Raw genomic sequence first — 24502 nt, forward strand, 5'->3', positions numbered from 1 at the left:
AGTGTTCCACTCTCCCTGTCACTGGGTCCTCATGATCCGGGGGGGAAAGAGCAAACTGAGAGTCCATGTTTTCTCACCAATCCACTGTGCAGCCAGTTTACTTAACCCCAGTGGCCTCAGTGCCCATAGCTGCAAGAGGAGAGATGTCTAATGCACAATGCTGTTGTGCAGACAGAATCCTGGTCAGAGGTCATCCAAGGGAGCTTTTAAACCAGACAGTGCTACATCCACGCAAACCACTGGAATCATTGATGTTAGAAATGGTAGCAGTAGTAATAGCCGTAGTAAATCTTAAATGTGTGGCAGCCAAATTGCCTCCATGGTGTCCACAAAAAAATGTGTTTTGTAAAACTAGATTATATCTTTTAAGATTCCTGAAGTATTCTAGGAATAATTGATATAAGGGTTTGTGTATAAAACACAAATAAATGTAGATCAGTAGCTCACCCACAGAGGGCATCTGTCACTGCTTCCATCACTAATGTGATCCACTGTGGCCCCCTCATGTGCCATAAGTGTGTCAGAGTCCACCTGGACTCTGACTTTGGAGCTGACTATGTTCAGATTTGTTGCTCTAATGCATTGGATTTATTCTTATTATTTCTGTTATTATTACTATTATTATTATTATTATTATTATTATTGGCAGCAGCAGCATTATTAACATAGGATTAGCAGTAGCATTTTTGAGAAGGAGCTTTGTGCCTCCAAGTGGTTGATTTCCTGGTCTTCTATGAACATGCTATTTCCTCAGTTCAGGAAAATACCATTCTCAGAAAAATTGGAAAATTAATCATTGGACCCATCCAGCCCCCTCTCCCTCCAGCCCTTGGGATAGGATTTATTTATGGAAAGTGCCAGCTTCAGAGTCAGAAAACTAGTTTCTGCTTTATGTTCCAAATTCCCCAAATACCTACCTGGGTCTCAGGTTTCTCCTTGAATACATAGAGCCAGCATCTTTTTTTTTTCCCTCCTCATGAAGGGTTTTGAGAAGAAAATGGAAGGCAAAATAAAAGTTATTATAAACATCATATGTTTAAAAAGAGTGAAGTATATACCAGATAATTGTATAATATAGAAGGAAACTAGAAACTAGCCAATACTTAAAAGTCTTTATTTTGTGCCAGATGCTGTTCTAAGCACTCTGCATAAAATAAACACTATTGACTAGTAATAACGAGAAAGCGTAAATTTAATAGAAATTTATCCATATGGCTATTCACAATTTTCAAACACAGTATCAGCACTTTCCACTTCTCTCTACACTCAGCTCTGTCTCAATTCCAGGACAGGAAGTAAGAGTTCACTGAGCCTCATATGATCTGTAGGAAAATCTGTGAAGACTGCTCTGCCCCTCCAGGGCCTTAAATGATTGGCTCCTGACCTTTGTACTCCTCAGTTCAGCAGATGAAAAAACAGTCTTTCCCACAGAAGGGGAAGAGAGTGAAATTGTTTGCTTTCCTTCTGATATAATTCCCCTTGCCAGGATTATGATGTCAGCTGTAGTTGTAAACCCCATGGATAAAAAGATAACTTAAAATGCACATTTCATTCCATTTGTGGGTATTTCAAAGGACTTCAGGGTTGATCAGGAGACAGGAGGGCAATAACATGATAGTTATTCAAAGAACCAGAGAACTGGATGGCTTTGTTCAACCACTGCTGAAAGGAAGTATCCACAACTAGAAGGTTTAAAATATTGGCTCCCAGGTGCAGGATCTAAATACACCCTTTCTGTTGTTATTGTCTTTGTTTATTTCTCCAGAAGGTAATATCTGACGTGCAATAACTGGAAGTTTCCAAGACAAACATCCACGAACAACTCCCAAAAGGGATGGAGCATGACTGGGTCCAATAGAATGCGCAGTCTTGTTGGTCATTGGTGGATATAACATAAGAACTAAAAAGAAGGTGGAGAATGCTGACAGATCAAGGTCTATGAGGAGCACTGGGGGCACCCATCATGAAGCAGAAGAAGCTGCTGTGGGCAGCTGTGCAGGACCAGGTGCAGGGCTCTTCCTGGAGAATGTGGGGGCCATTGTGAGCCAGCCTTTCAACCCCTTCATGCCCAAGGCTGCCTCAGGGAATGGACCAGATGAGATGATGCCCAATCCAGGCCCAGCACTGGCCCCACAGGCAAGAACAAGGACAAAGCACTGCCCAGCTTCTAGATCTCATTGCTGACCCCAAGGCCAAGTCCATGAAGCTGGAAAGGCCATCGTGCATCGTGACCTGCCCTGCCCCACATCCAGGAAGCTGCTGCACATATCTGACCTCACGCCAGTGTGCTTCAAGGCTGGACAGCTTGGTGGCTCTGCAGGGCTCATGGCGCATAGCAGGAGCTACACATGCACAGTGACCCACAGTAGACTGAACAACACATGCCATGTGCAATTCTGTGGCCCTCAAGGGCCATGCCACCCTGGAGTTCATGGAGAAGCTGATTTGCAAGACTTAATGGACCCCATGGATGGAAAGAATCTCATGGACCACAACACCATCATGCTGCATCTGGGTGGCCCGGGCTTAACGGACTCAAGAGTGAAGCTAGGGGTTCCCGTCATGGCTCAGTGGTTAACGAATCCAACTAGGAACCATGAGGTTGTGGGTTCAATCCCTGACCTCGCTCAGTGAGTTAAGGATCCAGCATTGCCGTGAGCTGTGGTGTAGGTCACAGATGTGGCTCGGATTCCATGTTGCTGTGTCTGTGTGGTGTAGGCCAGCAGTTATAGCTCCAATTGGACCCTAGCCTGGGAATCTCCATATGCCGCGGGTGCGGCTCTAGAAAAGAAAGACCAAAGAAAAAAAAAAAAAAAGAGTGAAGCTGCAGGTGGAGAAGTCCAAGCCAGTTTGTAGCTGGTAAGCTGACCAGTTGTGGTCACAATCATTCATTTTGTTAACCAAGCACATCTTGTGTGCCAGGGACCATGCTGTTTGTGTGTGTGTTTTCATATAAGTGCATTGCATGTGCACTTGCATATGTGTGTACTTATGAATGGTCATTAGAGAGTAGATGTCTTTAAACAAGAGGCTCATTTTCAGTCCTGGTGGCTGGGAGTTGAAGTAAGTGCCTTTGTGGCAAATCCCCACCCACCCTGCAGAAAGAGTCCTCTCTGCATCCCTAGGACAGCCTTGAAATGCATGTTCTGTAGCTCATTCTCTAGATAGGTGGTATAGGATACTTTAGTCAGCTGCTAAGGATTCTCCGTATTCTCCCACAAGTGAGAACAGACTCATGGGGATGGAAGCTTTGCTGGAGGACATGTTGGAATCATTCATTGAGACCCAGCTCTGCAGGGCACCAGATAAACAGAGCCCTGGGCACTACTTAGGTAGTAACTCTGGTACAGATAACCAAAGATCAACCTGGTTAATTGGTCAGCTCCACAAATTTCTGGGGAACCTGATCTGTCTTCTATATCATACATTAAAATTAGACCAGATTTTTGGTCATAACAGTCAAGGCTTTGCTTGACACTCCTCGATGCTCAAGAATTTTACTTTCTTCTAGCTCAGGCACAGAGTCAGGCCCAGGACTAGCTTCCTTAGTAGGAATGGGTTTGATGTTCTTTAGATTTGCAATAATCTTCAAACCCTTATGTCCCCTTGGGATACTGGACTTTTATGAATAGAGAAACCTTCCTACTTTCTCAGAGATACAATAGAAAGGCCCTGGGTGGAGACTTTGCATTCCCTCTCTCTCTGTCTCTCTGTCTCTCTCTGTCTCTCTTCCCCCACCCAAGGCTTCTTCTTCTCTATTTTCCTCTCTCTTCCTTTTTTTCCTCTCTGTCCTTCTCTCTCCCTTTTTTCCTCCTTCCTGCCTTCTTCACCTTGCTTACTTACACATCTCATCCACTTTCTCTTGGCTTACTCTTACTTATCCTCAAGCCTCAGATTAATATCTTTTTTTCTGAAAAGTCTCCCCCAACCACCTCTTTGGTTTCCCACTCCCCAGATTACATTAGGCACCATCCTTTCTTCTCCCTTTATTGTAGTTCTTATTTTATCTGGTAATTATCCTCTCACTTGAGTTGTACAGATGTCGTTGGGGCCATTTGACCCTTGAGAGCAAGGTAAAATTAAAGCTCTCAACTTAATTGGCTGAGGAAGTCCAGACCCTCCATGGGATGTCTGCTGATACCTGAGATAAGGAGAAAAGGATGTTTCCAGGGGTGGTATGACATTGTGATTTATAATAAGACATATATATTTGGTCTTTGTCCCAATTCTGGCACAGATCTCCTAAAACTCTTGAAATGTCCTAAGCGATAAGGGTGGTAAAGGTGTCTTTTGTTAGGTTAATGAGGTGACTTTTGGAAATCCCCTAAAGATGGGTGCTGAAAGGGTTGGTAACCAAAAGAACTAACCTTGTGATTAGAGGTGTGGAACTTTTACTCCCACCCTCCATGACCTCAGCAGAGAGGCAAGAGGCTAGAGCTTGAGTTCAGTCACCAACAGCCAATTAATCAATCATGCCTATGTAATGAAGCTTCCATTAAAAACCTCAAAAGACAGGATTCAGAGAGCTTCTGGGTGGGTAAACACATGGAGATTTGGGGACAGTGGTACATTCAGAGAAAGCAAGGAAGCCCCTCACCCTTTCCCCAAGCTTTGCCCCATGCATCTCTTCCATCTGGACCTTCCTGAGTTATATCCTTTTGTAATAAACCAGTGATCTAGTATGTAAAATGTTTCTCTATGAGCCACTCTAGTCTAGCAAATTAATCAAACCCAAGGAGGAAGTCTTAGAACTTCAGATCAGTAGCTAGTTAGTCAGAAGTATGAGTGGAAAGGGGCTTGGCATCTGAGATGGGGTAGAATAGGAGAGCAATTCTATAGGGCTGAATCTTCAAATATTGTGGAATTTGATGCTGTCTCATAATAGACAGTGTCGGAATTGAGTTGAGTTGTAGGACATCCAGCTGGTGTCCAGTGAATCACTCGGATGTATAGGGAAACAATCTCCCCCCCGCCCCCCAACCCCCACCACAGGCACATTGGAATTGGGCACAGAACCTTTTCAAGAAGCCACACATATCTTTCTTTTTTACGCGAAAGGTCAGCTAAGCCTTATCCTGAATATGAGAAATGATCCTTTGCCATATGCTTTTGAAGGACCATTATTGTCAACCCAAGACCGAATCATGCTGTCATCAGTGAGATAGATGCTAAAATGGAGAAGCTGACCTCTAGCTAAGATTAGAGAAGGAGTGAGTTACCATCTGTTGAGAGTTCTTTGGGTACCAGCCACTGTGCTAAATGATTTATATACACTATCACAAATGCTACAGGAACTTTATTCTCTCCATTTCACAAATGAGGGACAGCTTGGAGAACCAAGGTGACTTGGCCAGGGCCATACTGCTCATATATAGGCAAACTGGGAATAAGACTGATTTACCTGACTCCACATGTCACCTGTTATCCAGTGCTCCACACTGCTCTGAAACCTCAGTTAGTCAGAACACTCAGGGGCCATTGTCATGGAAAGGGCTTTTAGTCTGCATATGGAGAGTTAGGACATGTTGAAGCCAACCAGCTTTTAAGTGTTGGATTGCATTACTGGTGTGAACCTGACTGTTGTTACTATTCTCTCCCTTGGAGGGAGGGCACAGATAGCGGATACACTGAGTACTAACTGGTTATTTCCCCCAAAAGAGTGCTGGGTAGTAAATACTTCATACATTGCTTTTCAAATCCTACCTTCATTCATAGAGTTCTGAAACTTACACATGTGTAGAAGGGTCTGCTCCTCGTGTGTGAAAAGCAAAATGTTTAGCAGTAGGAAGATGCTGGTGGACAAGGGAACACAACGTGGGTGGAAGACCAATCACTCCACAGTGCACAGAGAAAATGCATCATGCAATGGTCACAATGCATTTCTTGCCTCATTTCAGTAAAAGAGAAAATAAGAACAGCTGGAGTAAATCATAGCAAAACGGACAGCGGATCAGGTGGAGAGTTCCAGCTCCAATTCTTCACTAAGTCTTTGTGAGACCTTACCTTGGGTGAGTCATTTCATCTTGTTGGCTCTTACTGAACTCATCTGTCAATGGAGAGGTTGGGTTTTAAGAATACGTGACATCTCTTAAAGAAAAAATAAACACATAATGAGTGGGGGCGTATAATGACTGAAAGAGAACATGAGGGGGATTTTGAGTTCTGGTAAACTTGAACTGACTGCTGTTCCACGAATATGTTTACTTCATGAAACATCATCAATCAGGAAGCTTATTTTTGGTGCACTTGCTGTATGTACTGTATTCTTCAAGAAGAAAGTTTACATTAGAAACAAACAAAGCAAAATACTAGCCACTTTTTTAAAGTGTTTAAACCACCTATGAATCTTCATCTCATTTGAAGGGAAAAGCAACTATTAGAAAAAAAATACCTCAGCTCCAAATCATGATGGGATACTCTGGGCAGCATGGTCACCTATCACAGACTTTGCTTTTGAAATATGATCTGAATACTACATAGTCTGATTAGTTTTAATATCCTCTATTTTGAAGTATTATGCTATTTAATAAATTATAGTAGAAGGCATTAAGGTGCAACCTACTGTTACCCAAAGCAAAGAATTCCAGCAACAACACGGTCACCCTGTGGTGCTCTGATCAAAGCGCAGTGTAAAGGGACATAAAGGGTTTCAGGACACAGGGACACCAGAAGTGTGAAAGGGATGACCATCAGTCCTGTGAACATAGATCCCATTTAGATGAAGTTGACTCTTCACCATTAAAGAGTCTAGCACTACATTGTAAATCAACTATAATTTTAAAAATAGAAAAATAAATACATAAATAAAGCAACCTTTTATTTTGGTGCTGAGTTTACAGTGAATGGGGTGGAGACACTTGAGGGTTAGGAGAAAGGAACTGTGATACTGCAGCCACTGAGGCAGCATAGCAGCTTTAGCTTATGAAACAGCAGGGAGGAATGGGAGTCACTCAGACCACTGTGCTCAGAGCCCCAGGCCTGAAGTCTACACATCTGAGCTGGCCCTCAGGCAGCCTTGGCAGCAAAGTGCATCCTCCAGCGGAAGTCAGCACCTAAAAAGACAAGCATTAGTGTTAGAAAACTGAAGTCTTAGAAATGCGGATCCATGGGCATGTAAATTGGTACAACTGCTTTGGACTCTTATCCAGCAATCCCAGCAAAGTTCGCAATTTAGGAATCTGTATCAAAAAGGAAGATACAGCTTGGGGCAAAAGTACACACAGAACCTGTCTCCCAGGCATGTGTCTGAAAATGATGCAAGTGGGAGGGGAGTAAACCCAGCTCCAGGGTCAGAGGACACAAATCTCACACTGGGTTTCTGGCTCTTCTTCCCAGGATGCAGTACAGGCCATCATCCTGGCAAGTGCTCCCACTCAGGCCTGGGCTGTTTCAGGCACTTTTTACAATGGCTGAAATTCTGCACAGAGGGTGATTTCATGCTTTGTTGTGCTTCTTTTTCAATATAAGTGTCATGGCTGTTCACATAGAGGTATAACAATGGTAGGAGTTAAATTCATCAGTATTCTAACGTCTTGTGTTTGAAGAACACTTTGAAAACTCTTTCTCTTCTGAGTACTTTTATCAGAGCATACTGGTTCAGACCGCAGCCCTCTTTTGTGCTCTCCCTCACCAAATAACCCAAGAATGCATGGTAGGCGGGCTCATTTGTCCCTGTAATCATCATTTTGGGGTGACTGGGTGAGGAATTTTACAGTCATTATATGATATCAGAAACTGAGCAAGGGAGGAGGCAGGATAGGCCAGTGTTCCATCAAATCCAAGAGAAAAAAAAAAAACTTTTTTTTTATACCTATGATGCTGATGACAGCAATACCAGTAAACTAAATAGGGAATTATATACATACATATTATGTAAGTCGTAATTCCAAAGATGTCCATTATCATTAAATGATATATAGAAAGCCCAGAAGTAGTTTATAGTGGAAATAGTATTACTCCTGCATTAAATATCTATTAGACATCTGGAGCAAAACAATGGTAGCTAAACATTGCTAATGTTTTCAGCATGCATGATCCTAAATACTTTGAAAATATGCAAGTGTGTGTTAATTTATGCTTTATAGCTTTACAATCTGTTGCAGAAGGATTAACTCTAACCCTCATATAGTGCACAAGGAGGGCACTGAGACCCAGATGGGTTAAACATCAAAATCTAATGGTTTTTGAAAGAGCCGGGACAAGAAACCAGCTCCCCTTGAATTTAAATTGGTATAATCACTATGGAGAACAATATGGAGGTTCCTTTAAAAAGTAAACACAGAACTACCATGTGATCCAGAATTCTCACTGCTGGGCATATATCCAACATGTTCATTGGGCGTGTTCATTGTAACACTGTGTACAAGAGCTAAGACATGGAAGCAACCTAAATGTTGTTTAACAGAGAAATGGATAAAGATATGGTACATACATGCAATGGAATATTACTTAGCCATAAAAGAGAACTAAACAATGCCATTTGTAGCAAAATGGATGGACCTAGAAATTATCATACTAAGTGACATAAGTCAGACAGAGAAAGATGAATATCATATGATGTGACTTATATGTGAAACCTAATAAAAATGATACAAAAGAACTTATTTATAAACCAGAAACTCACAGATTTCAAAACCAAATTTATGGTTACCAAAGGGAAAACTATGAGGAGAAGGATAAGTTAGGAGGATGGGATTAACATATACACACTACTTATATAAAATAGATAACTAGCAAGGACCTACTGTATAGCACAAGGAAATCTGCTTAATATTCTGTAATAACCTATATGGGAAGAAAGAATGGATATGTGTACATGTATAACTGATTCACTTCACTATGCACCTGAAACTAACACAACATTGTAAGTCAACTACACTCCAAAAAAAAATTTTTAAAAAGAAACAGGCTCCCTTATTCCCCCAGCACAGAGCTTCCAATCTTCCATCAGTGTTCATAGCTGCACTAAATCATTGACGCTAACTCACAGAGGCAGTTGTTCTCACTTTCATTGTGGTTTAAAGTTAGGGATGATTCTGAAATAAGTTGATCTTTCATTCATGGGCAGCCAGGGGCCAGAAAAAAAAACAAGGAATGGTGTTTTCCCTTCTGAGTAGGATGAGAGGTGGGGAGTAGCTGCCTGCTATGTGTTGGATTCATTAGCTGTGTGTCCCCCTGATTTAGAAATACTTTATAAAAATTAAGTCTGTGCTCTGTCAAGGGTGGCATCTGTACTGCAAAGAAATCAGAGCAGTGAATACCAGAAATGTGAAATATATCAAGCTCAGAATTAAAAAACAAGGTCTTTAACCTCCCTCGAAATATAAAGTGGAGTGAATCACTGGGGTGCAGTTTGGGTTGGTTTGTTCGTTTGTTGGGTTTTAGTCTGTAGGAAAAAAGGAAATTTATGGTCTTCCCTGGACCTGGACCCTGTGTCTGTAGCAATCTTTGGTGTCACCACAAAAACACTGGTACCATATGAGTCACATTGGAAGCAAGTCTTTGAATTATCCTTTCACTGGTTCCTTCAGGCCTGAACACTGGGACTGATATCGGAATTGCTCTGGACTATAAAACTCTTTAGGTCCAAGAGCACCCCAGGCAGTCACAGAAATGACTACCAACTGCATATCCAACCCACGTTCTTCTCCATGTGGGGGCCTTTTGGGGATCCAGCCTTGTCCCAGTCAGGGATAGTAGGTCACCTAAATACCTCTGACTGCTTCATTCTACCCAGCGAGCAGTAAGCATAAGGCTGGTTCAGTAGAAGCCTCTCAAGATGGCTCTGGATTTAGCTTGCGTGCCCCTTGCTGACCAGGCAGTGCTTGTTTTCCCAATGCACAGATCTCTGGACTTCAGATTCTCCTTTTTGGATCACTAAGACCTGCCTGTGTTTGTCTTGGTCCTCTGGACCCAGACACCTTGCCATCGTCATATATAGTCTCTTGGAATTGGATGAAATGTGATGTTGATCATGAACTTACTATTTTTACCATGGGTCAGTCCCATCACAAGCCATGCATCTTTCCTAGAACTGATCTGACACACCATTGGCTGCACCAGCAGGGCCTCTGAACTGGTGCCCATATCGCCACTAAAACGGTTTAATGTAGAAATGACCCCTGGTCACTAGCATGAAGCCACCAGAACAGGAGACAGCCAAGAGGTAACAGGCAGGGGCTGATGCCTTGTGGCCTTTTGTTCTTTTTGTCTCTCATTAGCTGGTTGGCCGTAGGACAGTTGCTTAACTTCTTTGAGCCTCAATTTCATCATTTGTAAAATGAGAATAACAATACCAACCCCATTCAGTGATTATTACACCTATTACATTTCTTGGGGTGGGGGGCTGCTGGTACATAATGAGCTTTTAATAAATGGTGGCTCTTATCATTATTACCCTGGTTAATGGAATATAGATGGAAGTGCCCGGAATATAGTAGTTGACAAACAGGCATTTATAGAAGACTGTTAGTTATTTCAAGGCCTTTTTTAAAAAAAATCTCCTTACAGCTTTATGGAAAAACAGGTGCGCATCACTGACTCCTTCACAGTCCTTTCACTGACTCCTACCTTTACTGTGTCTCTTCTTTGCTTTTTGGTACCACGTAATTATCCCCCTGGTTATTCTAGAGCCCAGAAAACCCAGCATCATGTCAATAGTGATGTTTAAGCATTTGTGTGACACTAAAGAGTGTTTCGGTTCCTCATCTCTTGAAGGCATTTCAATGGGCATTGTCCCCTTTCAGTGGACGAGGCCATCAAGGAGCATCTAACCAGTTAGATGTCAGAGAAGAAACCAGAGCCCATGTTTTATGATTTCTCACAGCAAGCTATGGTTCCATATTTATGCTGAGTCTATTATATATTTCAAATCTTCCCCAAACCAGAATTAGAAGGTTAAAAACAACTATGTCACCTGTTATCCCTGTTATCTGTCATAAGTTTGTATTGAACAAAGCCGTTCTTCAGGGCATCAAACGTAAAATGTTAGTGTACTCAGTCCTGTGTAGAGGACGAGGTGACCTTGACCATGTGAGGTGCCTGTGATCTCTTTGGAAGGACAGAGTGACCACGATGATGACAGTAGCATGAGATAAGATACAGCTTTGTAGCCACTACATTAAAGGAGCATTGAAAGATCTGTACTAGATCCTGATCCATGTAGTAGGTGATTTTGTGTAATTCATTCATATTCCTTGGGTTGCAAGATACTCAGCAAAAGTTTTTTTGGTTATTCCTCTCCTAGAAAAGACTTAGAAACAAGAGGAAACAAAAAGGAGCATTTGGGCAAACAAAGATGAATATGATTTCATACTGAGAATCTTCCCCAAGTTGGGAGAAAAAGCCCTCATCTCTCTCTCTCTCTCTCTCTGTCTCTCTCACTGTCTCTCTCTCTCTCTCACACACACACACACACACACTCACTCACCAAAAGCATTGGCATATTAGAGCTAGAAGCAAAAGGAAAGAGGCATTACATTATTTTTGATCTTTCTTGGCCTGGAAGGCATCACTTTACTTCTGATTACAACATCCCGGAGCTGCCATTGGGCTTGTTGAGGTGCCCTAGTTTCCGGATGAACGTCTATGTATATCTGTGCCATATGTAGATCAGAGAGAAAGAAACCTCTGGAGGAATATAGTTAAGACATTGCAGGATGGTGACCCATTAAGAAAGCCAGCCCACATTAAGGGGAATGAAACTTGGGAAGAATTGTCACAGCCACTTATATCATTAGATTCCTTCACAAAATAAGTTCCTGTGCACAGAAAAGAGACGTTTGTAACCCAAGAGCTCCTGGAAAAGTGGAAAGGTCTAAATATATTCGCAGCTGTTTCCCCTCAAGGCTTGGGTTTTGCTCCAGAACCAGTTTCAGAGTCTTATTTCAATTGAAAGCTCTTACCCAATTTGATATGCATTGAGATTGCATCAGGTAGACTCCATTGCGGGAAATTGCTTGCTGCAATGATATATGATTCATTCATTCACATCTCTGAGCTATTTAGAGGAAATTATCCGTGGATTGTGTCATTAGTTTAAAAGCCACTGTTGTTGTTTTTCTGTCAGTATAATTTTAAACCACATAAGATCGTTAGTTGGGAAAACACATTTGAAAAAAAAAATATGTAACTAGTTCTCTCCCTGCAACAGCATGATTTATGTTGAAGAGACCTAGCCCTGGAAATTAAACTTTTAAGCATAAATCATCCTTGGGAATGATATCTGAGCTCCTCTCCTTTCTTAACATACCCCACTGCAAAGGTGTCCAAAAAGTATAAGAATATTTCCAGGGGTACAGAACACGACTGTGAAGACATCCACATTACAGCTGCAAAATTATTGTGATGACAAAATACGTTTCCATTGGCTCACTCAGCAAAAAGCCAAGAAGATTATTTGCCATTATTCTATTGGATCATTAATCAGCCTTAGCTTTCTTTCTCAGTTTGGTGGCCTCCTCAGGGTTATCAGTGCTGGATGCTGACAGCTTCCTTGGCCATGAATTAGGAGGCAGAAGTGCCAATTATACTGCTGCCCAAATTGCTGACACTGCCATCTTATTTAGAGTCCTGTTCTTGACTTTTAGATCACCTCTTCCTCTCTCCTCTGTATATGAGAGTAAAATTCAATGTGAGATGAAATTCAGTACAAGATTCATAAATGTCATGTTGTGGTTTTACCATCTAAAAACATCAGGACAGAAATATGCTCAGAATCTTACTTTTTGTTCTTACTATACATTCTTACTATCCAGCACAAGCAGAGTCATTCAAATCTTCCTTAGGAGTAGAATATAGTCTGAAATATTTCCATAAACTATATAAGCAGAGAGACTATGGAAAAGACAGGAGTGAGTGTAACCAAACAAGTTGAATGGAAGAAAAACAAGTTGAATGGCCATTTGGGGGCTGCCTTCAGAAATTTGATTTTTATGGCATGCGCTAATATATTAGGAGCTACAGAGAGGCATTCAGTGATGTTGACTCTCAGGGAGCAAAGCATGGTATCAGCTCCATGGCCTCTCCCTGATTTCATTAGTGATGAAAAGGGCTGGCGGTTCACTCTCAGCTATGTCACCTTAATAGTTTTGTGATTTTAGGAATCAGTCACTCTGAGCTAATAATCTTCAGATGCAAATCTAAGGACATAATAACTAAAGTATTTATGTATAGTTTATAGTAGACATAGTAGAGTAACTATTATCATTGTTGATAATAATAACACTATTATGTTTCTTCCTATGAACTTTATTTTAAAAATTAGTTTCTCTCCCCAATCTACAAATAAGAGGGAAAGAGTGCTCCCCAAAATCCTAATTCACATGATTATGTAATAATAAAAGCCTTTTAAAACAGTGACTCCCCAAATCATATGTTTATGGGAGGTAAACTGATATAAAGCAGCATAATATTGGCAGAATCTGTAGGATATGGCTTCATACATAAGAAGGGTGGGCAAAATTTCAAGATGAAACATAGTGTGGGTATTTGCTACTTAGAGTTTGTTTTCTCTTTATATCAGAAAATAATTCTATGTACCTATTCAAAATTTATAAGTAATTAAAATAATATCATTCAGAGGCTTGGTATACAAACTAGGATCATGCATTGCATTCATTTTTTAAATTTTATGTTGTTTTTATTAGCGTATAGTTGATTTACAGTGTTGTGCCAGTTTCCGCTGTACAGTGACTCATTTAAACATCCTATCATATCCCTTTGGTCTGAGTGCATAATAGTTTCTCAGTCTTCCCTTGTCTTTTATGACCCTGATGCTTTTTAAGATTTGAAGCTAAGTACTTTATGGAAGGTCCTTTAAGTTTTTCTGCTTTACTGTCATGATTTTTGCATTTTAAATGGGAATCCCACAGAAATGATGCCATGCTTATCTCAGTGCATAATTTCAGGAAAAACACAGTACCCATGAGCCCCATAATGAGAGGTGTGAATTTCTCTCACTTGGCCAACTTCTTTCTGGCCAAGTTTCTCCATTGTAAAGTTAATTGATAAATATGTTGTACTTATTTGAAGCCATGTCTCAGGAATCTTTGGTTCTGAAATCATGAAAAGATTTCCTACTCCAGAGGGGTGGAAAAAGTGTTCACTAATTCTCAGGAGATGGCTGACTGCCATAATTTTAAACAGAGTGAGGATTATTTAAATAATTTTAATAGATTAATGAAAAAGTCTGACTTGCCTCATTACCTTGTCATCAAAATCAATGAGATCTTTATTCTCATCTTGCTTGACATCTTACTGGCATTTGACATTTTGACCCTCCCTGTGTGAAACACTGCCTTGTTATACTTTCTATTTTGATGCCAATCTCCAGTGTTTCTCTTCCTGACCATGTGGCCAGACTTGCTCCTCTGTCTGACCACTTATACATATTTTTGGTTCTTTATCTGTGTAATGATATACAACAATAACTTTTTATTAGAGCTGCACCTGTGACATATGGAGACTCCCGGGCTAGGGGTCAAATTAGAGCTGTAGCCACCAGCCTACGCCGCAGCCACAGCAATGCAGGATCCGAGCTGCATCTGTGACCTACACCACAGCACCCAGCAAGGCTGGATCCTTAGCCCACTGAGCAAGACCAGGAATTGAACCTGCATCCTCATGGATACTAGTCAGATTTGAGTAGCCACAATGGGAACTCCCAATAATAACATTTTAGATAAATATTTTTTTTTTCAAAGAAGCAACAATGTTCCAAACTGGTTACCAAAGGGAGGGCTTTAATCCTTTTTCAGCCTGGACACCGATCAGCCTCAAACAATATCTATCATTAGATTGCAAAGCAAACAAACTGGAAGACCCAAATTTGTTTTATAATGAGAACCATGAGGTCCAAATTGGGAAGCTACTTTCTTGAGGTCCCTTTTGAGTCTCTGGTAAACTAGAGGGAGAACAGTTTTCCATTGCCCAAGGCAGCAGTATTTCCTGTACCATCTTGCTTCCCAGCCAGCTGAACACTTTGCAAGAACCTCATTTCTCTTCTGCCAATAACAGTCTTTGGTTGGCCCAGAGTATCCTAGAGAGCTTTTTCCAATACTCCTAGAGAGTTTTTCCCAAACTAAGCCTTGACTGTGCTTCGCCTTTCACCTTGACAGAAGAAAGAGATTAGGAAACGTGGAGTAGGAAGAACGACCTGGTAAAACAGTTTGTATTTTTAACAATTCTTATTCCTTGATTATGATTAGCAAGGCAATCGATATTTAGGGCAGAATGTTTAGAAACTTAAACATGGAAAAAAGCTCTGGGATGGAAATAAAAATGAACCATTATCCTGCTACAAAAGGATAAGTATATTCTCTTATAAGTCATTCTAGCTCTCTACATATGCATATACAATAAGAGATAATAATAGAAAGTAATATTTTTTCTAAATAGCTAACCAGCTGCTTTAAATTGAGTTTCTTATAGTTTCATAATTGTATGTAGACTTTTTAACTGACATATCTTGGAAACTTTTTTCTATGTCTTTAAATATTCACATAAATAATATTAATGATTGCTTAGTGTCCCATAGTAGAAATGCATCATTATTTACTTAACTAATTTTGGAAACTTTAGAGTGTTTGCTTTAAAAAATACAGACAATGCTTCAATGCATTTTTTTAATAGAATAGTCTTTGAGTATAACCTAATCTCCTAGGAGAGAACATTGGGTCAAATGATATGTATATACATTTTTAGGACAATTGAAACATTTCAACAATTTGCTTTCTCGAAAGATCGTACCAATTCATATCCTGTCAAAATGGAGTTCCTGTTGTAGCTCAGCAGTTAATGATTCTGACTAGCATCCATGAGGACGCATGTTCCATCCTTGACCTCACTCAGTGGGTTAAGGATTTGGCATTGCTGTGAGTCGTGGTGTAGGCCGCAGATGCGGCTCAGATCCTGTGTTGCCATGGCTGTGGCATAGGCTGGCAGATACAGCTCCAATTAGACCCCTAGTCTGGGAATCTCCATATGCTGTGGGTGCGTCCCTAAAAAAAAAGAAAGCAAAAAAGGCAAAAGTATGTTAATCTCATAATGTGTTATCATTAGGGGGGAAAAAAGGAACCTTGCTAATACAAAGTGAAAACATTTTTTAAATTGTGGTAATATATACATAAAATTTACCATTTTAGGAGTTACCATTATGACCCAGTGGAAACAAATCTGACAGCAAATCATCCATAAATCTGTCATAAATAAAAAGGCCTGGCACCTAGCTCTAAACTCCTCAGACCCAGGATTACAAATCTGAGTATCCATGAGGATGCACGTTGGATCCCCGGCCTCACTCAGTAGGTTAAGGATCCAGAGTTGCGTGAGCTGTGATATAGTTCGCAGATGTGGCTTGGATCTGTCATTCCTGTGACAGTAGTATTGGCCGACAGCTACAGGTCTGATTTGACCCCTAGCCTAGGAATTTCCGTATGCCACGGGTTCGGCCCTAAGAAAAAAAAAAGCTACTGTTTTAACTGTTTTTAAGTGTACAGTTCAGAGGTTTTAAAGACATTCACATTGCGTTGCAACCATCACCAACATCCATCTCCAGAACTTTTTTCACCTTCCCAGCTGAAGCTGCATATCTATTAAACACTGACTCCTCATGCCCCTTCCCCTCAGGTCCTGGCAACCATCATTCTACTTTCTGTCTCTATCAGTTTGACTCTACTAATTACCTCACATAAATAGAACCAAACACTATTTGTGACTCTGTGACCAGCTTATTTCGGTTAGCCTAGCATCTTCAAGGTTCATCCACATTGTAGCATGTCAGAATTTTCTTCCTTTTTTGACAATATAATTTTAATCTGGCTCTTCATAATGTTTATCCGAATAGCTAGTAATACAGAATTCTGAACCAAAGTATAGCTAATATATTTGTCTAAACCTCTGATTTATATATTTGAAGAAACTGTAAAGGATTTTCCAGGCATTTATGTTTATATTAAGAAACTTTTGTGAGCACTATTGTATGTGATTGTGCATTCTGGTGGTAGTTAAGTTGGATTGCTAAAGAAGACTCACAGGACCCAAATGATGATGTTTGCAAATCCACAGTTCATTACAAACAATGCATACTCAGTATAGCAAGGACATTAAATAAGGACATGTATCATAGTCAAAGACTATCTCACAGCAGGGGGTCTGGAGTGCCTGGGTGAAAGCTGACCTTGCTCTCACTGTAAGGCCCTCCTGGCAGAATACACTTTCTCAGATCAGGAACCACTGATGTGTACAGAGAACACCTTGGAACCAGGGAGTCCAAAATGCAGTCTCAGCTGGCGATTGTTATATTTTCCTAGTCACGTAGGCATCTCTCTTCTAAGTAACCAGCCTCCGTGGCAGAGCCTTCAGGGGTCTCACTGGGACCAGAGGCAACTCATCCGTCTCACTGTCATAAATAAAGAGGCCTGGCACCCAGCTCTAAACTCTTCAGACCCAGGATTAAGAGCAGCACTATTAATCACTGTGCTTCATGCCTTAATCAGGGGTCAGTGCCATGCAGAACAGTTCAGCCTGATTCCAATCTGCTGGAAGAATTAACCCTCACAGCACAGAATGTAGCATTTCAATGTAAGTTATCCTCTGGTTATGTTTCCATTTACTATAGAGGTAGCTTCAGGTTTTCGCAAATGCTAGTTACTGGTAAAATATGGCCATGGAATGTTGTTTTGAAAGAATTCCGTGTTTACTTTTTATCTCGCCCCATCATCTATTAACCCATTCAGTCTGTTAATCTGTTGGACTGCATATATCTTTTGCTCACTAGCGTTGCTTCTTCTCTTAGAGTACATGGCCTTACTTTTACTCAAAAATTCTATTCTGAAATGTCTTTCAAAGTGTTTTATTGTTTGCCTCTTATACTTTTCTTTTCCTTTTATTACTGTTATTTTTTAGTTTAGCCATACCTTTGGGCTCAGCAAGATAGAAAACCTAACAAACTGAAAAAGATTTAAAATTTTTTCTACATTTAAAAGAAAACTTGGGAGTTCCCAGGTGGTTCAGCAGGTTAAGTATCCAGCATGGTCATTGCTCTGCCTTGGGTCACTGCTGTGTCTCAGGTTCGATCCCTGGCCCTGGATCTTTCGCATGCTGCAGGCATGGCCCAAATAAAGAAGACTTAAAAAGTTAATGTGCTTTTTTAACTATTCATGCTACAATAACTAAAATTGGTGGCTTCTTTTTTTCTCTCACTCTGTTTATTATTTTTTGTGCGTGAAAAGAACACTTAAGACCCATACTCTTACCAAATTGTTAAGTATACGGTATTGTTAACTATAGGCACTGCGTCATACCATGGATCTCTAGGACTTATTCATCTTGCATACCTGAAAATGTGTACCCTTTGACTAATGCCTCTTTACTTGCCCCTTTCTGCAACCTCTGGGAACCACAGCTCTTATTCTCTGCTTCTGTGAGCTTAACTGTTTTGGATTCTTCATGGTGGTATCATGTAGCCTTTTTCCTTCTGTGTATGAATTATTTCGCTTAGCATAATATACTCACCGTCTTGTCCCAAGTGGCAAGATTTCCTTCATTTTTTAAGACTGAATAATATTCCATTGTACATACTTCCTTATTCATTTATCCATTCATTGATGGATGGTTAGGTTGCTTCCATGTCTTGGCTATTCTGAATAATACTGCAGTGAACATGGGAGTGCAGATATCTCTTTGAGATCCTGTTTTTGTTTCTTTTAATTCTTTCTACTCAGAATTAGAATTGCTGGATCATATGATGGTTCTTTTTGTAATTTTTTGAAGAACCACCATACTGTTTTCCAAACTGGCTACACCAATTTATATCCCCACCAACAGTACACAAGGGTTCCTGTTCCTCAACATCCTCACCAGCATTTGTTATCTCTTGTCTTTTTGATGGTAGTCCTTCCCACAAGTGTGAGGCAATCTCTCCTTGGGTTTTGATTTGAATTTCCCTAATGATTAGTGATGTTAAGCACTTTGTTATAAAACTATTGGTCATTTGTATATCTTCTTTGGGAAAATGTCTGTTCAGTTCCTTTCCTCTTTTTTTTTTTTTTTTTGCTTTTTTTAGGGCTGCACCTGTGGCATATGGAAGTTACCAGGCTAGGGGTTGAATGCGAGTGGCAGCTGCCGGCCTACGCCACAGCCACAGCAATGCCAGATCCAAGCCATGTCTATGACCTACACCACAGCTTGCAACAATGCCAGATCCTTTAGCCCACTGAGCGAGGCCAAGGATCTAACCCACATCCTCATGGATACTAGTCAGGTTCTTAACTTGCCAAGCCACAATGGGAACCCCCCTTTGCTCATTTTTTTTTTTTGTCTTTTTGTTGTTGTTGTTGTTGCTATTTCTTGGGCCGCTCCCGCGGCATATGGAGGTTCCCAGGCTAGGGGTTGAATCGGAGCTGTAGCCACCGGCCTACATTAGAACCACAGCAACACAGGATCCGAGCCGCATCTGCAACCTACACCACAGCTCACAGCAACGCCGGATCGTTAACCCACTGAGCAAGGGCAGGGACCGAACCCGCAACCTCATGGTTCCTAGTCGGATTCGTTAACCACTGCGCCACGACGGGAACTCTCCCCTTTGCTCATTTTTAATTGGATTTTTTGGGAGTTTTGCTTTTGATTTATATGAGTCCCTTATGTATTTATTTAGTATCATTAATATAGAGAGAATGGCATGTGTTTGATGTATACAATCCATTATAAGCATTTAACACATTTGTCCATTCATCCAACGTGAACACTTGGTTGCTTTTACATTTTGGCTACAGTAAATAATGCTGTTGTGAACATGGGTATACAAGTATCCGTTCACACTCCTGCTTTCAGTTCTTTGAAAATACTCCTAGAAGTGGAATTGCTAGATTGTGTAATCATTCTATATTTAATTTTTTGAGGAAATGAATAGATGAATACATTTTAATTTTTAAATGTATATATCAAATTATTAGTGAGGAGTGACATTTAGAACAATTTTATGGGTCTCAACATTACTTGTGACTTATGAGGACGTATTTTTAAACATAATTTTTATTAATATTAACAATAGTAACTGTTTACTCTAAAAGAAGTTACAAGGATTTTTCCATTTATTACTCACTGTTTACTTCTGTTAGAGATGACATGCCTATTTGTGTATGTATTTATTTTAGAGTAGGATAAGAGGGATGGAATCCTCTTTCTTTCTAAAATAAATATATGCAGTGTTAAAATTCAGTGTTCATATGCTGACACAAAGCATAGTCTGGTTTCCAGAGAATAGTGCACCTGGCATTTGATTCTTTGTCTTTGTGATGATCCTTGACAAGCAGGCACACCTGTTTCACAGCCTAAGTTCCCTCTGCCCAGCATTTAAGGAAGTAGATGTTTTTGCAGGAAAAGCAATAAATCTACAGAAGAGATGCCCTTAAAGTCTCATTCAAGATGCTTAGTGTAAGAGACTTTGGTGGAAAAAGAAAATTCCAGCTATATTATCACTAAGCTGTCTCAAGAGTAGTCAATCAAGTCTTGACTAATGAGCGTTTCCTGCATCATTTATGTCCAACCTCTCTGCAGCTTGCTTCTGCAAACTCTAATACACAGTCCCAGAGGACACACTGTTTTCTCTGGTCTTGATGCCTCTTTGCCTCTATGTCCACTACTGCTTTCTAGATCACACAGGCAGCAGTCAGGTTATTAAAAGTACAAAAGGAGTTCCCGTGGCTCAGTGGTTAACTAATCCAACTAGGAACCATGAGGTTGCGGGTTCGGTCCCTGCCCTTGCTCAGTGGGTTAACGATCCGGCATTGCCGTGAGCTGTGGTGTAGGTTGCAGATGCGGCTCGGTTCCCGCGTTGCTGTGGCTCTGGCGTAGGCCGGTGGCTACAGCTCCGATTCAACCCCTAGCCTGGGAACCTCCATATGCCTCGGGAGCGGCCCTAGAAATAGCAAAAAAAGACAAAAAAAATAAAAATAAAAAAATAAAATAAAAGTACAAAGGAATTATCAGGATTAAAAAACAAACAATACCAAGGAAAACCAAACAACTCTCAAGACGAAAGGTCTACTTTAAATCCTAGCCACTTTTTTTTGACCTCTGGCCTACCAGTTAACTCTGTTTTTGCCACTCACAATTCAGGAGTGGTATTGGTATGGGTTAGTCAAAAAGAGAGGCAGGTAGAAAATCAGTGTCTTTGCTTTAATCTTAAAATCAAACCCACTCCTTTACAACAATGTTTCTCAAACTTTTTTCCCTTGTCATCTCCCAAAAGAGCCCTTTTGGACAATTTTTCCTAATCACCCTCCTCCAATGAAATTTGAAATCACAAGTATACTCTGTATCTGTTTATGTATTATATCTATATCTGTATAGTAAAAGAGTAAGATTTTTTTTTTCATCATGCCTCTCCTGTAAGAACCAGTTTTTGCCCCCATAATGGCAGTATCACTTCTGTTGAGGATAAATGATCTACAGTCTTTTCTCTAAGAAGCCCATGCTCACCTTTAGAGTCACGGAATCTCAGAAGTATAAGGGAACACATTATTCTGCTGATTGAATCATCCTTACCCATTGATCTGTAGTAAATTCATCCAGGAAGACTCTCTTTTAAAATACAAATGCCAGGGCTGTATCTAAGATGTACTCTATCAGACGTTCTATAGTTGGAGTCTGGATAATTATTTCCAGTGCCAAGTGATTTAAGTGCATACTCCAAATTTTGAACCACTCATCGAGTCCAATCTTTACTTATTAGTAGCTTTTAAAACAGCTTACATTTATTGACTACAAATGATGTACCAGGCCCCCTGTCCTTATTCTCTATCTCAGATTGCTTAAAGTAACCCTATGACGTAGGCATTACTATTACTTCTTTTTCACAGATGGGGAAAGTGAGGCATAAAGGGATTGAGAAATTCATCCAGTGATACACAACTAGCTCAGGCAAGCTAATGCCAGAATCATCCTCTCTGTCATTTGTCCACAAAGCCACACAATCACCCTTATGTATAAATCATCTATCAAGGTATAAATTCTTGTAAAAGAGATACAAACGACTCATATTTCTGGATAAAAAGCATGTTTTAAAAGAAAAAAGATGGGATTTAGAATCAACCAAATCCTAGTTTAAATTTAAAATCCTCCATTTTTTCAATGTGTTACTTAGGAATTTCTTAACCTCTGTGCACCTCAAAATCTTCACTTATTCATTGCAACACTATTCACAATAGCCAGGACATGGAAACAACCCAAATGTCCATCGACAGATGATTGGATTCGGAAGATGTGGTATATATACATAATGGAATATTACTCAGCCATAAAAAAGAATGACATAATGCCATTTGCAGCAACATGGATGGAACTAGAGAATATCATCCTGAGTGAAATGAGCCAGAAAGACAAAGACAAATACCATATGATATCACTTATAACTGGAATCTAATATCCAGCACAAATGAACATCTCCTCAGAAAAGAAAATCATGGACTTGGAGAAGAGACTTGTGGCTGCCTGATGGGAGGGGGAGGGAGTGGGAGGGATCGGGAGCTTGGGCTTATCAGACACAACTTAGAATAGATTTACAAGGAGATCCTGCTGAGTAGCATTGAGAACTTTGTCTAGATACTCATGTTGCAACAGAAGAAAGGGTGGGGGAAAAAATGTAATTGTAATGTATACATGTAAGGACAACCTGACCCCCTTGCTGTACAGTGGGAAAATAAGATATTATAAAAAAAAAAAAAAAAAAAAAAAAACGATGAAACAGAATGGCAAGGAAGTTCTACTATGCTGAGAGGAGATTAAAAAAAAAATCTTCACTTATAAGTAGGCTTAATGGCACTTTGTTAGTAAGGCTATTTGGGAGGATAAAATCAGATGACATATATAGAAGTCCTAGTTCAGTGAACACATAGGAGGTCGCCAATAAATATTAGTTCTCTTTCCCCTTCTTTCTTGTTCTCTGCTTTTACATGTCTCATGAAAATAAGCCCACTGCCTGCATAATGAGGTGACTGGAGCAGAATAGCATTCCACTGGGACCAGTGCACACTCTACCACAGTTCCCAATGAGGGCACTGGGGAATGCTGGTGAGCATTCTTCCCAGATGCATAACCAAAGTGTAATCAGTGTGTGTAATTTATTTTTGCAATCACTGAGCTGTCACCTTATTAGCATAATGAGTAAGAAGTAAGAGATGACAAGAGTTCCCATCGTGGCTCAGCAGTTAACGAATCTGACTAGCATCCATGAGCATGCAGGTTCGATCCCTAGCCTTGCTCAGTGGGTTAAGGATCCTGAGTTGCCATGAGCTGTGGTGTAGGTCATAGCCGTGGCTTGGATCCTAGATTGCTGTGGTTGTGGTATAGGCCGGCAGGTACAGCTCCAGTTTGACCCCTAGCCTGGGAACCTCTACATGACATAGGTGCACCCCTAAAAAGCACCCCCCCCAAAAAAAGAAGAAGTAAGAGGTGAGAGTTTGCATCTACCAACCCCAAACTTCCCAGTAGATGCAAACTACTGCAGGTAGAGCTGATAAGCAATGGGGTCCTACTATACAATACAGGGAACTATATATAATCTCTTGGGATAGAACATGATGGAAGATAGTATGAGACTATATATATATATATATATATATATATATATATATATATATATGATTTGGTCACTATGCTGTACAGCAGAAGTGAGCACAACACTGTAAATCAACCATTCTTTAAGAATATAAATAAATAAATATTTTTTTAAAATATGCAACAACAAAAAATACTTCAATAAAATATAAAAGTCAAAAAAAGAGGGGAGCTTAACATCAAACTAAAGAAAAGAATATTGAAAGAACATCACCCTTTGAGAATATAAGAGAGTGTTTGCTGTCAGGTCAGTGAGCAGTTCTTGTCAAGCAGTAACAGAGTCTATGTAAAAGTGACCAAGCAACGCTGTGAAAACTCTGGGATGCTTTCATAGATATTGTACATCATGGGTTAGGTTCCCCAAGTAATTGGCTCTGAGATGGAGATTTGCATTACTGGAGAGTATTATCAAGACCATGACCTGTAGGAGAAAACAAGTAGAATTGTAAAGGAGGAGGAATTAAATTGTGCTATGGTCACAGCAATGTCCTCAGCTGATTCCCACAGTGAAGGAGTGTGAACTTGGGCAAGGAAGCTCTCCTTACCTAAGGGCAATGCTCAGAGTAACTCAGCTGAGAGCTGTTGACTGCCAACCACCTCAGCAACTGGGAGAACTACTCTCAGTCCTAAATGTGAGAGGGCACAGGGCTGGAGGTGCATCATAGCATCCACACAGTCACCCTTTAAGCCAATGGGATCCCCTTGCTTTGACAATAAGTTCGGGGAACATCTCCTTCAAGGTTCTGGTTGATCTCTTTTCCTAGGAAAGAATCATACTCATAGAACCCTGGATGGTGAATTAATTCTTCACACCTCCTGATTTCATTGAATGGTGTCTGCTTATCACCTCCATAGAGAAATTTTATTTACTTGTATAAGAAGA

The 24502-nt window shown here is 40.4% G+C and overlaps 1 pseudogene; it reads left to right on the top strand.

The window, feature by feature from the left end:
• Nucleotides 1–1906: 1906 nt before the first annotated feature.
• Nucleotides 1907–7413, top strand: LOC125117005 (nitric oxide synthase-interacting protein-like; annotated as a pseudogene).
• Nucleotides 7414–24502: the final 17089 nt, after the last annotated feature.

This window comes from Phacochoerus africanus, chromosome 15 (assembly GCF_016906955.1).
Source record: "Phacochoerus africanus isolate WHEZ1 chromosome 15, ROS_Pafr_v1, whole genome shotgun sequence".
In the NCBI taxonomy this organism is placed as follows: Eukaryota; Metazoa; Chordata; class Mammalia; order Artiodactyla; family Suidae; genus Phacochoerus; species Phacochoerus africanus.